A 15354-nucleotide genomic window follows, 5' to 3' on the forward strand; every position below is an offset into this window, starting at 1 on the left:
TCCATTTCCAAAACACAATGTAATAATAACATTACTGGAAAGTAAAATACTCACTTTTTTCCTTGTTAAAAGGAATAGAAACTGGTCATTAAGAGAGAAGCATTGACTGCAGACAAAATATGATGAAGGGTGGCTGGAACGTGCCGACTGGTGTGAGTGTGTAAGATTTAAAAGGGAAGCAGTTTTAGAAAATTTTTAGTTTTAAAAAAGAAAGTCATTTATTATAGAAAATACATAATTTGATAGGAAAGTGAAGAGATAGCTTCCTACCTACAGATCTGTTCTGAGGAGGAAGTCCTCCGGAGTACTAATCTACACATCATAGGGAAGTAAAGGAATAAACAGTAAACAGATGCTCTGACCTGTCTATCTTTCTAACTCTCTGGTTTCTCCCCCTCTGAAACCTGAGGAATGGGACAGCATTAGAAGTGGAATCTTCTAACATTCCCAGAATGTAAATTGTAGCCATGCACTGATATCCAACAGAGGCCTTGCAATCTGACTGTTGCTACATTGAAAATAGGTGAAGCCAGCCAGGGTTAAGGACTAAGTTAATTAGCGTGTGTCATAGTCAGGTATTTTAAGGCAGTATATAAATGCTTTTTAATATAAAATTTATTTTTATAAATATAAGCAGAACAGTAAAAAGAAAATAAAAAAGCACAATTATGATTATGTCCAAAGAAAAAGAGTAAACATAACAAACAATATAAATAACTCAGATTTTTTATATCCAGCACATATCAATCTTTTAATGTGTTTGGTGTCTGTCAGAAAAGAAAGTATAGTCTCCAATATTCAGATTTTTATCCTACAAGCATCTTCCAATTGTAACATTTCCATATAATTAAACACATTTTGGAGAAGGTGGGGGGAAGTGAAGAGATGGGAGAGACTTCTGAGGTAAATGCTGTCTGGATTTATGGCTGTCAAAATCTCACACACTCTCTGGTCCTTTCTTTTATTTGTGTAAACTGTTTCAGTCGCCCACAATGTAAAAGAGAGATAAGCTTAGTTGATAGTTTGTAAGCTTTGTGTTCCCTTTGTAGGATCAAAAATCTTTTAGACATTTAACCCACTGAAGCCATCATATACTATTTAATATATTACTTCAAAAATAGTTTCTTGACAGGAGGGGAGAGAGCACATTTTGGGGAAGGTTGCCTTCTTTGGTTTGTTTTTTTCACCTATCTTTTTCTGAGGTCCATTACCCCATTCCTGTCTCCGAAGATCATTATCTTCTTGAAAATTGAAAATGGAGTGGAAAATATTTTAATGAAAACTTTCTCTTGCATTGTTTGGTGCATATATTGTTGCTACTGTGTAAATCTAGCCTTCCAGGAACCTGATTTTCAAAATCAAGTATCTTCTATCAGAGTCTCTTAATTGTTCTGTAACATTTATTTGAAAATTGTTTATACAAACTGCAATACCTTTTTAAAATGATAAATTCTTAATAAACACACTCATACATAAAAGCAAAAAACAGGAACAAAGCCCCAAAGAATCATAGAAATTATAATATAACAGGAAGGGGGTGACAATCCTGTGCTTCATTGGCTTTTGCCAGAGGGGCGGGGGGCTGAACCCTCCCTGTCCAAATCTTTCTAACTGGAGATGCTGCCGGGGATTGAACCAGAGACCTTCCCAGGCCAGGCAGAGCCTCTCCCTTTGAGCCACAGCCTGGTCTCCAAAGCTGCCCTTTCCTCCTGGGCAAATGATGTCTGCGGCTGCACCGCCCCCGTCCCGCACACACACCCCTCGAATGCAATTCCAAGTCGCCCGAAAGTGGCTCTCCCCCCCCTCCCGGTTCTTACGCCTCTCAATGGGTTAAGTCAAGTCCGCCAATGGGCTAAAGGGAGAGAGTCGCAACTCCTAGACGTGCAGCGAGGGAGGGGGGTGCTGGTGAGGTCACTTCCTGCCGTGCCCCCTCCCTCCTGAGCCATGTGGCCGTTGATTTAATCGCCCTCGCATCTGCTGCGTCCCCGACGCGTTTCGTGAGTTAAAGGAGGGAGTTTCGTGAGTTGGAAGGATGAAAAGCAGAAACTGTTTGGGCAGGAGGGAGGGAGGGAGAAGTCAGGCGAGTCACCCCAAGGGGAGGTGGGTTGGAGAGCAGATCCTTTGGGGCTCCTCTAACAGCCCCCCACCCCGATCCGAGGGGTTCGTCCTCCTCGGCAAAGCCCCTGCGCCAGACTCCTGGGACGGGCAGGGTGGAGAATTCGCAGGCTACAGACCGAGGAAAGACCTTCCCTCTCTTCCTGCTCCTCTGTCCTCAATCTATGGGGCAGGCCGCATGCTCCCCCTGCATCTGCTTTCTCCGATAGGCAGGTAGCTCTGAGGGAAAGAGTTTCAGTTTGCTGATTTGCAACCCTTTTTCTCGCTCTTTGCCAGTCTTTCTCATTTTTTGTCACAGCGCATAGCAACACCGGAAGGGCTAGTTTTCTCTGTGTGGGGAGATCCGACTTCCTAGCTGGCATCTCCTACCTACCAGCACGAGTCAGGCGCTCCATCCCATCCCCTGAGAGCCCCTCATTCCCAGCCCCTCCTCCTAGTTGTATAATTCAGGCTCCCTCAGAGGGAAGGAGCGAGCAGTGTGGCTTCCAGCAGGGACAGGGACTCCCAGGAAGGGAGTTGGGGAGGTTGGGAGGAAACATGGCCAGCAAAATGGGGGGCAGATGGATAGGGATTGTATGGGCTGGGCAGGGGGGAGTTTGGTCCTTCCTTGATCAATCCCAGGACCTGGACTTGTGGCTCAAAGCAAATCCAGAGAGAGCTTGATTGAAGGGACTGGCATTGAAATTTGTGTGCCGCAAAAAGCGTTTCCCTCCATCTTCCTTTCTCACACTCCCAGGTAAAAGCATGAAGACACCATTGGGGGGTTCTCCACTGACTCCTCCGTGTGGTGAAGCGAAAAGTCCAGCCATGCAGCCAGCGCAGGTAAGGAGGGGGTGCAGATCAGCTGTGAGGAAGGGTTCCTTCTCTGTTGCAAGGCTCAGTGGATCAGGTCCCTTCCCCTCAGTTCTGGTGCCACAAGATGTTGAGGCTGCCCATTTAGAAGGTGGGAAATGGTCACCCCTTGTGTTGAATTACATGTTCAGAGAAGAAAACAAGACTGTGGTAAAATTTATCCCGCAGAAAAGGATTTGCTCCTCTTCAGGGACATCTCTGGCCTCTTCCAGACTTGACCGCTAGCCCCCTGCAAATTATTTATTATTTTTTCAACTGGAGTACTGAATCACATTCAAGGTTTTTGGCTCTAACTTACAAAGCCCTATGCGGACTGGAACCAGCGTATCTGCAGGACCTCTTCTCCCCATATGTGCTCCGATCAGGGGATAAACAACTCTTGGTGGTCCCTGGCCCCGGGGAAACCTGCTTGGCTGCAACCACAGCCAGGGCCTTCTCGGGCGTGGCTCCAGCCTGGTGGAACTCTCTGTATAGTGATACCAGGGCCTGGCAGGATTTACTATCCTTCCACCGGGCCTGCAAGACAGAGATATGGTTGAGGCTGGGCTAGGCCTCCACCGGCCTGGATAGAGGAGGTGAAGAGAAGACTGGATCCCTCCCTACTAGAGCCGTCCACCATCCAGTTTTAAAGTAATAGAGTGACTGCCTCCAATTAGCTGCTGCTGTCTTGTATTTCTTCACTACATTTTGTATTTTTGTGTTGATTTTAACTGTTTTTAAAGCATAAATAATTATGTTTTCATTTGATATAATCCATCCTGGGACTGCTTGTGCGGGGAAGACGGAATAAAAATTGAAAATAATAAATAGTAAATAAATAAGGATACCCCCCTTGCCCTGGGATGCCCCCAAGGAAGACTTTGGGGGGGACGGGACAATGTCCCTAGAGATTTTCTTCCCTCTTCGTTGCTCCTGTTCCACTATGGTTTTACCATCCATGATATTGCTTATTCTTATTTATTCTTAATTTTAAATTATATTCTGCTTTTTTCAATGGTTGGGGACCCAAAGCACCTGTTCACACCATTCTCCTCTCCTCCACTTAACCCTCCTAACAATAGTATTGTGAGGCAGGCTGAGAGACTGAGAAGGGCCCAATGTCCCCAGGGAAACGTCCCTGACAGAGAGGGAATCCGAACTCAGTCCTCCTAGGGCCTAGTCCTTCACTCTAACCACTGTACGACACCGGCCTGTTGGATTTTCTTTCTCATGGACCACCTTTCCAGCAATATAGTGAAACTCTCTTCTTCTTCTCCTTCTTCCAGTGTCTGGTGTCCTTTGAAGAGGTGGCTGTGCATTTCACCCACGAGGAGTGGACCTTGCTGCGCCCAGCCCAGAGAGCTCTCTACAAGGAAGTCATGCTGGAGAATTTTGGGCACGTGGCCTCTCTGGGTGAGGACCCTTTTCTCCTGGGCTGTCTCCTTCTGGCTGTGAGGAGTGACTGTAAGGAACTCCTTCATGCGGGAAGAGGTGGCCAGGCTCTCTGCTCTGGGCCCAGTGGCTGATCTCCGCCATTCTCTGTGATCCTTCCTCTGATGTGGGAGGGGCTGTAGTCCTCCTTGTGGAGAGGGAGCCCCTACCTGAGAGACTTGTGTCTGGACCACATAAGAAGTGCTGTGAGCCTTGATGTGGAGAAGGTGGGAGGGTCTGCAGAGGGACTTTCCTCCAGTCTGGGACTTGCCTCACCTGTGCTGATTTAGTTCTCAGCTGGCATTTCCATCTCGTCTTGGCAGGGAGGAGGCACAGAACTGCCAGCACCCGATATGGCCCCATAGCACCCTGCCCCTATTACGTGTCTGTTGTGTATTTCTGGAGGAGCAGGCATCCTGGCTTGGAGCGGCTGAATTTATGAGCACACAGAAGAATCACAATTTGGTGTTTCTTTTTTTCTGATCAAAGGACCTCCGATTGACAAACCTGACCTCATTTCCAGGCTGGAAGGTGAAGAAGAGCTCTTTCTCCTGGGCTCTGGTGCAGAAGAGAGAGTGGCAGGTAGGTGCTTTGATCTGTTGTGGGACCATGTGATGCCTGCATTTCCTTCCAGGGGCTGGTGGATTTTTGTGGCCTTGTTTCTCCTCACAGTTTGAGCCTCTTCTCCAAAAAGCTTGGTTGGATTGTGAATGCTGAAATGGAGCTTGTAGGTCTGAAACGTATAAAAATGAGCCACTTCCTTCAGCAATCCCTTTAACTGAAGGTGGCAGGTCCTGATCCTGGGACGCTGGGCCTGCAAATCAAAGCATCTGCCTTTCCTCAGACACAGGACCGAAAGCAGCCCCAGACCGATCTCATAGGAACGTATTCTAGCTCCTCTTCCAATTGTACAGGGTAGGAAGAAATGTCATTTTTCCTCGGGGGGGGGGGGACTGCAGGCCCTTCCTTTGCCCTGGGAATGAGCACTTGCACTGCAGGGATTGGTCTCCAGTTGCTAGAGCTCACGGAGAAGCTTTTCCCCAAGTCAATCCCCCTTTTTCTTTCTTAGAGCTGCCTCCATAGGTCTGTTTTTCTTGAAACAGGCTCTCTTTCATAGCATAAGAGTTCCCCTTTTACAGGAGCAAACATTGAGGAAGGAGGGAATTCTTAAAACCGCCCTTGTTAGAGAGATTCTCCTCAGAGCAGGAGCTCCTGGAGTGTGTCGGACATGTTATGAAGAATGTTTTCGTGGCTACGAGACCACAGAAAACAGGGAAAGCAGTTGGGCAGAGAACCGTTATGCCTTCTCGAAAGCAGGTCACTTGATTCATCCCCCAATTTCATGCTCCCATTTTTGTGTGTGCTCATAATAAGTATGGTAAAACTAACCCCACAAGGCCACCAGTCAGTTGTGTGCCCCCAACCCCGGCAGCCCAGCCACCGCCACTACTCCACATGGCTGCACACCCATGCCAGCAAGAACAGCCCCAAGGAGCTGTGGGGGAGCATTATGGGGGGTGGGGGGCAGGGGCAGACCCTCTCTGCCTCCCCACAACCCAGAAGGGGGCTCAGAGGGCAGGGGACCGAGGGAGCCAAAACCGCTTAAGCGAGCCCTTGAAGAGGCCTTTTCATCACGAAGCAGCTGTTCCATTGTGAGGACCAAGCAAGAGGCTTTCTGAGGTTTCAGGAACTAGACAAGTCAGATTTCGTAAACATAATCTTTTTATCTTAAAGACTATATCATGCAGTTGACGCATAAAAAGTGCATACGGCTGAAGATCAAACGTTGACAACATCTGAGCATGGAGAAAATGAAAAAGTTAAAAATGCTGCCTTAGATGAAAACTCATCTCTGTCCTGTTACAGAGGCAGAGATTCCAGAATAATGTCAGTTTCTTTCATGCCCGATTATCTTTTGATTCTGGCTTGTCACCTCTCTTGAGACCTGCTATTGTGTGTGCTACACCATAACTGTCTGTCTCTTAAGGGTGGCATTCTTCTTCTGAGAAGCCCCCCAAACCATTCTTCCTGCCCCCTGCTGCCCTCCACAGCCCCACTTGAGCCGTGAAAGGAAGGGAAAGGGCTTGCCGCCAGCCGCCTTCCACAACCTCACTTGAGATGGGGAGGGGAGGGGAGGGTGAGCTGCCCGCCACAGTTGAAGTCGAATTGAGCTGGGAAAGGGAGGGAAAGGGCGAGCTGCCTACAGCTCTCTGAAGCCCCCCTTGAGTCGGAGAGGGGAGGAAAGGGCAAGCCTGGCTGCTCAGGCCTCCAAAGCCCCGCTGGATTCGGGCGGGAGTGGGAATGGAGCTGCCTGCTGCCCTCTGCAGCCCCCCGTGAGCCTGGGATGGGGAGGGGAGGGAGAGCCTGCCATCTCAGCCCTCCACTCCCCCACTTGAGCCAGGAAGGGACAGGAAGGGGTCAGCTGTCTATCTCTTAAAGGGTGGCTTTCTTCTCCTGAGAAGCCCCCAAACCATTCAACCTCTAAATGACCAAGGCAGGAAAAGAAAAAATTAAAACAACAGGGGCACTTTGAGCCCCGGGGGGTGGGTGGGAGATGGGGAGAGGGCAGTCTCCGTTGTATATTCTGTGTTTTGTCCTCTTGGAGAAAAAGACCATAGAAATGGCTTTTCTGCTAGTTTAGTCCGCTTGTAATATAGAAGGAATGGAGAAAGCAAGGGGGAACTGGGTACAGACTGTGTGATCTTAACCCCTGAGCATTCCCAGAGTGCAAACACAGCCCTCACAAAGCAAAGGAGTGAACTCTGACACAAAAAGGTTGAGAATGCATCAAATCATCACAGCAGGTTTCTCTTTCTGCAGGTGGCATTTGGCAGTCAGTGAATGAAACATCAAAGCATCCAGTGAAGGGAAAAGAGGATACATATTCAGATGTGAAAGGAAAGGCTGAATATTGTGATGCCCTGAGGAATGAGGAGAGAAAACATCCATCTAAAGGAAGGAGTAATTTTGGTCTTTTACAGGGTGAAAAAGATCGTAAAATCCCACAACTTGAAAAAATGTGTATAGAAAGCAATAGAAATAGGGGTGCAGTAAATGGGGATTTTTCTTTTGAAAATTCAGATGTTAACATGCACTGCAAATCCCATAAAAGAAAGAAAATATATAAATGCCTGGAGTGTGGGAAAAGCTTCAGTCATAAAGGACACCTGAGTTCCCATCAAAGAATTCATACAGGTGAGAAACCATATAAATGCCTGGAGTGTGGAAAAAGCTTCCGTCAGATTGGACACCTTATTAATCATCGAAGAATTCACACAGGTGAGAAACCATATAAATGCCTGGAGTGTGGGAAAAGCTTCCATGATAGTGGAAGCCTTAATCACCATCGAAAAACTCACACTGGGGAGAAACCATATAAATGCCTGGAGTGTGGAAAAAGCTTCAGTGATTGTGAAAGACTTTATTTCCATCAAATAATTCACACAGGGGAGAAACTTTATAAATGCCTGGAGTGTGGAAGAAGTTTCAGTCAAAGTGGAACCCTTAATGTTCATAGAAGGATTCACACCGGGGAGAAACCATATAAATGCTTGGAGTGTGGAAGAAGTTTCAGTCGGAGTGGAAGCCTTTATTCCCATAGAAGAATTCACACAGGCGAGAAACCATATAAATGTCTGGAGTGTGGAAAAAGCTTCAGTACAAGTGGAATCCTTACTGTCCATCGAAGAATTCACACAGGGGAGAAACCTTTTAATTGCCTGGAGTGTGGGAAAAGCTTCAGTGATAGTGGAAGCTTTAGTCGCCATCGAAGAATTCACACAGGGGAGAAACCATATAAATGCCTGGAGTGTGGGAAAAGCTTCAGTGAAAGTGGAATCCTTACTGTCCATCGAAGAATTCACACAGGGGAGAAACCTTTTAAATGCCTGGAGTGTGGGAAAAGCTTCAGTGGTAGTAGAAACCTTAATCGCCATCGAAGAATTCACACGGGAGAAACCATATAAATGCCTGGAGTGTGGGGAAAGCTTCAGTGATAGTGGAAGCCTTAACTGCCATCGAAAAATTTACACAACAGGTGAAGCTGCTGTGAGCCTTAGGAGCCAATCCACTCCAGTGTACCCCAGAAATGTCAGTTATGGTTACAACCTCCAAATGGTGCCTGGAGTTGTCCCAGAATTACAACTGATCTGCAAATCATAGTGAGCTGTTCCCTCCTCATACTCCACCATTTCCCAAGCCTGAGGTAGCAACCCTAGATGCATGTCCAAGTCACAGCCCATTGCCTGCTCTCCTTCCCTGGGGAACATATGACATATCTGTGGGCACTGCAGGCAAAATCCCAGGAACCACCTGTGTTGCTGACAGGTGTGCTGGCATGATGCTTCTCTGACTCCGTGGTCTTTTTGTCCCCAACCCTCAAGAACGTTCTAACAAGTATAGCCAGAAATATAGGGAAGCAGTTGCTGGATTTGACCAAGAAAATCATAGAGTATGTTTGTGCAGGCAGGAATAGAATTAACTTGGCCTCATGTTGAGAAACCGAGAAAGGGCTCAGTCGAACAACCTTGGAATGATGCGAGAAAGACAATTGTGTGGTGATTTGTACATCAGAAGAGCGATCTCACTCCTATCATGATCACGGGACGTAACAACATTTGTTCATTCACTTTTCATCTTTCAGTGGGATATATGCTATCGTGTGTCAGCAGTGCCCTTCTACTCTCTACCCTGGACAAACACATCAGTCCCTATGCAAAAGAACAAATGGACATAAATCAAAACCAGGGGGAGAACATTTTACTCTTCCAGGACATTCTATTGCTGATCTAAAAGGGGCTGTCCTTCAGCAGAGAAACTTCAAGGGGAGATTGCAGGATGAGATTGCAGGAAAGGAGTTCATTCACAAATTCAGAACAATAGGACCCCCCCACACACACACACACACCCATGGGACTTGGGACTCTTTTCTCACTACAGATGCTAATTTCTGCTCTCATCAAGCTACATTGTACCTTTACATCCTGTTGCCCTCCCTTGTAACACACCAACCACCTTTGGCTGGGGTATAAAAGCTCAGGGATCTCCATTCCTACTTGTATTTGAAGAAGGGAGCTCTGACTCTCAAAAGGTTACCCTCTGAATATTCTCTTAAGGTGCTACTGGACTGAAATCCTGCAAACCTGTATCAGTAGATCCTCTGTGTTGAGGCTCAGGTGTATTGATGCATCTACAAATGGCAAGGATGTTCAACTTCACTCAAATGAAGATATGCTTTAGGGATGGGTGTATCGGTTGTGGGCCCAAAAGATATTCACACGCATGAGAAACTTGTAATCACTATTTTTATATAGACTTTGTTAAGATAAAAAGTAGCAAGAATGAACGAACAACTTTTGTATGCTTTAAGAACTCATTTCATGCATAAATAACCTCGTATGATTGAAGTGAAGCAAGGATGGATGGTATGATTTTCTGTTCATTTACCTAATTTTGAGAATGTTGAATACTGATGTTTTAATATGCTAAGGGATTTTGGTGGGGGGACCTCTGCTAAAATTCTTGTGTGAGTATTCATTCAAGCAAGACATGCCCACATAAGGCAAACGTGTCTCAGTGGCAACTTTTTCCCTTCATTGTTGAGATTTAGCTGCAAGTCAGTGAAAACTCACAACAAATTGAGAGAGTTTCCAGCAACTGTAAACAAGCTTTTGCTTTCATTCCATAACTAAGATTTTAGCCTCGGAAGTGTTACTTCCCAGAAGTATTTCAAACTCCTAACAGAAGTAAGGATCCAGCATTTGAGGTCTTTATATTATAAGTGAGACATGACTGACCTGTCACTCAAGCTTATATGGTGCCATGTATTCTGGGAAATGTAATTCTGAAAAGATGTATTAACTGTCTTGATCTTTTCTTTAGTACCCAATTAGTGCGCAGGTATGTAAGATTCTCTGATATGAATGTTCTTTATGCATATAAACGAGATGATATGGATCTGAGCTTTATTTGGAAATTTAAAAACACGCATTTCCTTATAGATCACTGTTTTGTTCTTAACTGATTGTTGGTATTGGCCGAAAGGAAAATGAAATTAGCAAGCAGAGTACTTTGAAACAATTTCCCTCTCAGTATTAAAGTTTGTAATGGAAGCAGAGGTTCTGTAATAGTATTTACTCGTGTCCTTTACCCATTAATGCCCTGACCTGGATAGCCCAGGCAAGCTTGATCTTGTCAGATCTTGGCAGCTAAGCAGGGTCGGCATTGGTTAGTAACTGGACGGGAGACCTTCAACGAAGACCTGGGTTGCAGAGGCAGACAGTGGCAAACTACCTCTATGTCAGATAACATGTACGCTAATTTGTCAGAGTCAGGGAGGAAATGCATGTCATTTAGGGTCTTGGACAGGAATTTATTCCCGGGTTCCATATGCAAGGGACAAGCCAGGACATAGTGCACAAGGTCCTCTAGTGATCTACTGCATAAACAAATACAATGCCCCTTTGGTTTCTTGGAGTACCGACCTAAAAGTAACGCAGTTGACATTGTTGGAACCTCAGTGATGTAAATGCCACTCTAAGGTTGTGATTGGTGATATCAACCAAGTAGGAGGCTCTCTAAGATGGTCTTTTTACCAAAGGGAGACCTTTGACAGGGTAACGGACCTGTTGTCGATTAAGCTGTCACCTTTATAAACCCACATCCGCAGGTCAAAACTGTTCCCTGAGGGTTGAAGCAAATTATCTATGCTTTGGTTTCTCCCCCTCCCTTGCTTTGAATATAGCCAGGTGAATGCGGGACCTAATTGAGGGAAGGCCAAGTTCTGTCCGTAACAGGGCAACTGGAGTTCACTTTGGCATTGCCAAGATCTGTCTCAAGAAAAGGTTTTGAATTGTTTCTAGACTGGATAGTGTCTGCTCATTCCAACCCCAGATTTCAATCCCATACAGTAACGGGGAAATGACTGTGCTGACAAAGAGTTTCACGACCGGGTCTATAAGAAATCCACCCCTGGTGTAATATTGCTCCAATTGTCTTAAGGGCTGAAGATCTTACAGCAGCTAAATGGGCGTTCCAATTCAAGGTCTCGCTGAAAATTAGGCCCAGATACTTATAGGTCTTATACTGCTCGATCTGACTTCCCTGGATACTCCAAAAGAACTTCTTTGGTTTTCTCCAAAAAAACATAACCTTTGTTTTTGTATAATTGACAATAAGATGCTCTTCTTTACAGTAGTCCCCCAGTTTGTGTAAGATCCTCCTTAAGCCTGTTCTAGTTAGGGAGATTAAGACCGTAACGTCCGCATACAATAAAACTGCGACTTTCTGATGTCCTATAGCAGGTGAAATGAACTCTGGACTGGATAGTCTCTGTCCAATGTCATTTATGTTTAGGTTGAAAAGTAGGGGCGCTAAAACGCACCCCTGCTTTACTCCTTTTCCCACTGGGATTTTAGCAGTTAGAGAACCCGAAGGGCCCACTTTAATTTTTGCATGTGTGCCAGAGTGTAATTCCCTTAATAGGAACAGTAATCTTTTGTCTATATTGGTCTTTGCCAGTTTCTCCCAGAGTTGATCTCAATTAGTAGTCGTAAGCAGTGGCTAAACCACATAAAGGGCTTTGGTGGGACCTTTCATACCTGACTAGGCTAGCTGGTAAAAGTGTCTGGCAGTGATTTAAGGTGCCTTGGACTCTCCTAAAGCCTGCTTGATGGGGGTGAAGAATATGGTTACTGGCAACCCAATCCTCCAGCCTTTGAAGGAGATATTTCCCATACCATTTGGATGTCTCAATGAGGCTTATGGGGCAATAGTTGTTTGGATCGGTTTTGTCCCCTTTATGTGAAGTGGGACTACTATGCTTGTTTTCCAGCCGGCAGGAAAAATGCCCGAGTTGTTTATCTGGGTAAATCATCTAGCTAATACCAGCCAGACCCTTGGTGTACCAGGCTCAGTGTCTGCTCTGACTGGCAGCTGGTCTCCCGGTTCTCAGGCAAAGGTCTTTCCCGTCACCTCCTGCCTGACCCTTTTCACTGGAGACATCGGGGATTGAACCTGGGACCTGCCGCATGGCAAGGAGAGCCTCAGTGCAAGGAAAAGGGCTTGCCGCCAGCCGCCTTCCACAACCTCACTTGAGATGGGGAGAGGAGGGGAGGGAAGGGTGAGCTGCCCGCTGCTCTCTGAAGCCCCCCTTCAGCCGGAGAGGGGAGGAAAGGGCAAGCCTGGCTGCTCAGGCCTCCGAAGCCCCGCTGGATTCGGGAGGGAGTGGGAATGGAGCTGCCTGCTGCCCTCTGCAGCTCCCCGTGAGCCTGGGATGGGGAGGGGAGGGAGAGCCTGCCATCTCAGCCCTCCACTCCCCCACTTGAGCCAGGAAGGGGTCAGCTGTCTATCTCTTAAAGGGTGGCTTTCTTCTCCTGAGAAGCCCCCAAACCATTCTACCTCTAAATGACCAAGGCAGCCAAAGAGAAACTTAAAACAACAGGGGCACTTTGAGCCCCGGGGGGGTGGGTGGGAGATGGGGAGAGGGCAGTCTCCGTTGTATATTCTGTGTTTTGTCCTCTTGGAGAAAAAGACCATAGAAATGGCTTTTCTGCTAACTTAGTCAGCTTGTAATATAGAAGGAATGGAGAAAGCAAGGGGGAGAACTGGGTACAGACTATATGATCTTAACCCCTGAGCATTCCCAGAGTGCAAACACAGCTCTCACAAAGCAAAGGAGTGAACTCTGACACAGAAAGGTTGAGAATGCGTCAAATCACCACAGTGGGTTTCTCTTTCTTTCTGCAGGTGGCATTTGGCAGTCAGTGAATGAAACATCAGAGCATCCAGTGAAGGGAAAAGAGGATACATATTCAGATGTGAAAGGAAAGACTGAATATTATGATGCCCCGAGGAATGAGGAGAGGAAACATCCAGCTAAAGGAAGGAGTAATTTTGGTCTTTTACAGGGTGAAAAAGCTCATAAAATCCCACAACTTGAAAAAATGTGTATAGAAGGCAATAGAAATAGGGGTGCAGTAAATGGGGTTTTTTTTTTTGAAAATTCAGATGTTAACATGCATTGCAAATCCCGTAAAAGAAAGAAAATATATAAATGCCTGGAGTGTGGGAAAAGCTTCAGTCATAAAGGACACCTGAGTTCCCATCAAAGAATTCATACAGGTGAGAAACCATATAAATGCCTAGAGTGTGGAAAAGGCTTCCGTCAGACTGGACACCTTATTAACCATCGAAGAATTCACACAGGCGAGAAACCATATAAATGCCTGGAGTGTGGGAAAAGCTTCCATGACAGTGGAAGCCTTAATAGCCATCAAAAAAGTCACACTGGGGAGAAACAATATAAATGCCTGGAGTGTGGAAAAAGCTTCAGTCGTGGTGGAAACCTTACTGTCCATCGAAGAATTCACACGGGAGAAACCTTATAAATGTCTGGAGTGTGGGAAAAGCTTCAGTGATCGTAGAAGCCTTAATCTCCATCGAAGAATTCACACAGGGGAGAAACCTTATAAATGCCTGGAGTGTGGAAGAAGTTTCAGTCGGAGTGGAACCCTTAATTCCCATAGAAGAATTCACACAGGGGAGAAACCTTATAAATGTCTGGAGTGTGGAAGAAGTTTCAGTCTGAGTGGAACCCTTAATTCCCATCGAAGAATTCACACAGGCGAGAAACCATATAAATGCCTGGAGTGTGGAAAAAGCTTCAGTGATTGTGGAAGACTTAATCTCCATCGAAGAATTCACACAGGGGAGAAACCTTATAAATGTCTGGAGTGTGGGAAAAGCTTCAGTGATCGTAGAAGCCTTAATCTCCATCGAAGAATTCACACAGGGGAGAAACCTTATAAATGCCTGGAGTGTGGAAGAAGTTTCAGTCGGAGTGGAACCCTTAATTCCCATAGAAGAATTCACACAGGGGAGCTACGGTTGCCAGGTCCAGGTTGGGAAATCCCTGGAGATTTGGGGAGTGGAGCCTGGAGAGAGAAGGCGATGGGGAGGGAAGGGACTTCAGCAGGTTATACTGCCATAGAGTCCATCCTTCAAAGCTGCCACTTGCTTCTGGGCAACTGAGCTCTATGGCTTGGGGGTCAATTATAATTCCAGGAGATCTCCTGCTACCACCTGGAGGCTGGCAACCCTAACATTGGGAGCTCAGAGACTAAAGCAAGGACTCCCTAATGGTGGATTTGGGACATTTTTTTTAAAATTCACAATTGTTCAAAACTTAACTTTATTTCCCACTCTACCACCACACACCTTAAAATCAAGTTTTTTTAAAAAAAATTATAAACAGCTATTCAGATTTGAGTGTTGCAGCCATTATTCCATTATTCCCCTGCCCCGCCCTTTAAATAATGTTTTTTAATTTGTTGAGGGTCGAATTGGGCATCCACACGCCTGTGACCTGTAACCTGTCCCTTTTTAGGCTGAAAAGGGTTACACTCGAAATAATCCTGTTTGCCCTCCGCAGCCAGGTGATGTTTTCATTGCACTATATTCCAGCAAATGAAGCCTCTCCACCCCTCCTCCAATTCCAAGCAAAAGGTTTGAGTTCTGTCCCTTTTGCAGAAGGGAAGAGGGAAAGGAGGGGAGAGCAGCAGGGGTGTGTTGGGGGGGATGTTTGCCTTTCTCCCCCTTCCCAGCCTGCCTGCCTTTCCCCTTTGGAGCCACTGCCCTTCAGTCCAGGGCGCCTCTTCACTCCAGGCGCAATTCCAGCTCATCAGATCCGGGAAATGACCGGGGGGGGGGGGCTGGTTTAGCTACTCCGGGGGCATCGAGGGCCCCCATTCACCTAATGGGGGATGGGATGCGGATTCTCTCCCATAACTCTCTCACTCCGAATCTCTCCCGGGGCAGAGTGGAGCCCCCTCTCCCAATGCATGTGGCTCCCACACCCCCTTTGCCAAAGGAGAAGCTGAAGGAGTGCCTCCTTGGAGACCCAGTCCCCCTGCTCGGAGGAGCTCAAAGCTGGGCAATGCAGGGACGGGGAGGGGGTGCCAATCAACCAGTAGGTGAAAG

The 15354-nt window shown here is 46.5% G+C and overlaps 1 pseudogene; it reads left to right on the plus strand.

Moving 5' to 3' along the window:
* The first annotated feature begins 4241 nt into the window (after positions 1-4241).
* LOC129327881 (zinc finger protein 420-like) lies at positions 4242-14766 on the plus strand (annotated as a pseudogene).
* Positions 14767-15354: the final 588 nt, after the last annotated feature.

The sequence above is a fragment of the Eublepharis macularius genome, chromosome 4 (genome assembly GCF_028583425.1).
Source record: "Eublepharis macularius isolate TG4126 chromosome 4, MPM_Emac_v1.0, whole genome shotgun sequence".
NCBI classification, from domain to species: domain Eukaryota; kingdom Metazoa; phylum Chordata; class Lepidosauria; order Squamata; family Eublepharidae; genus Eublepharis; species Eublepharis macularius.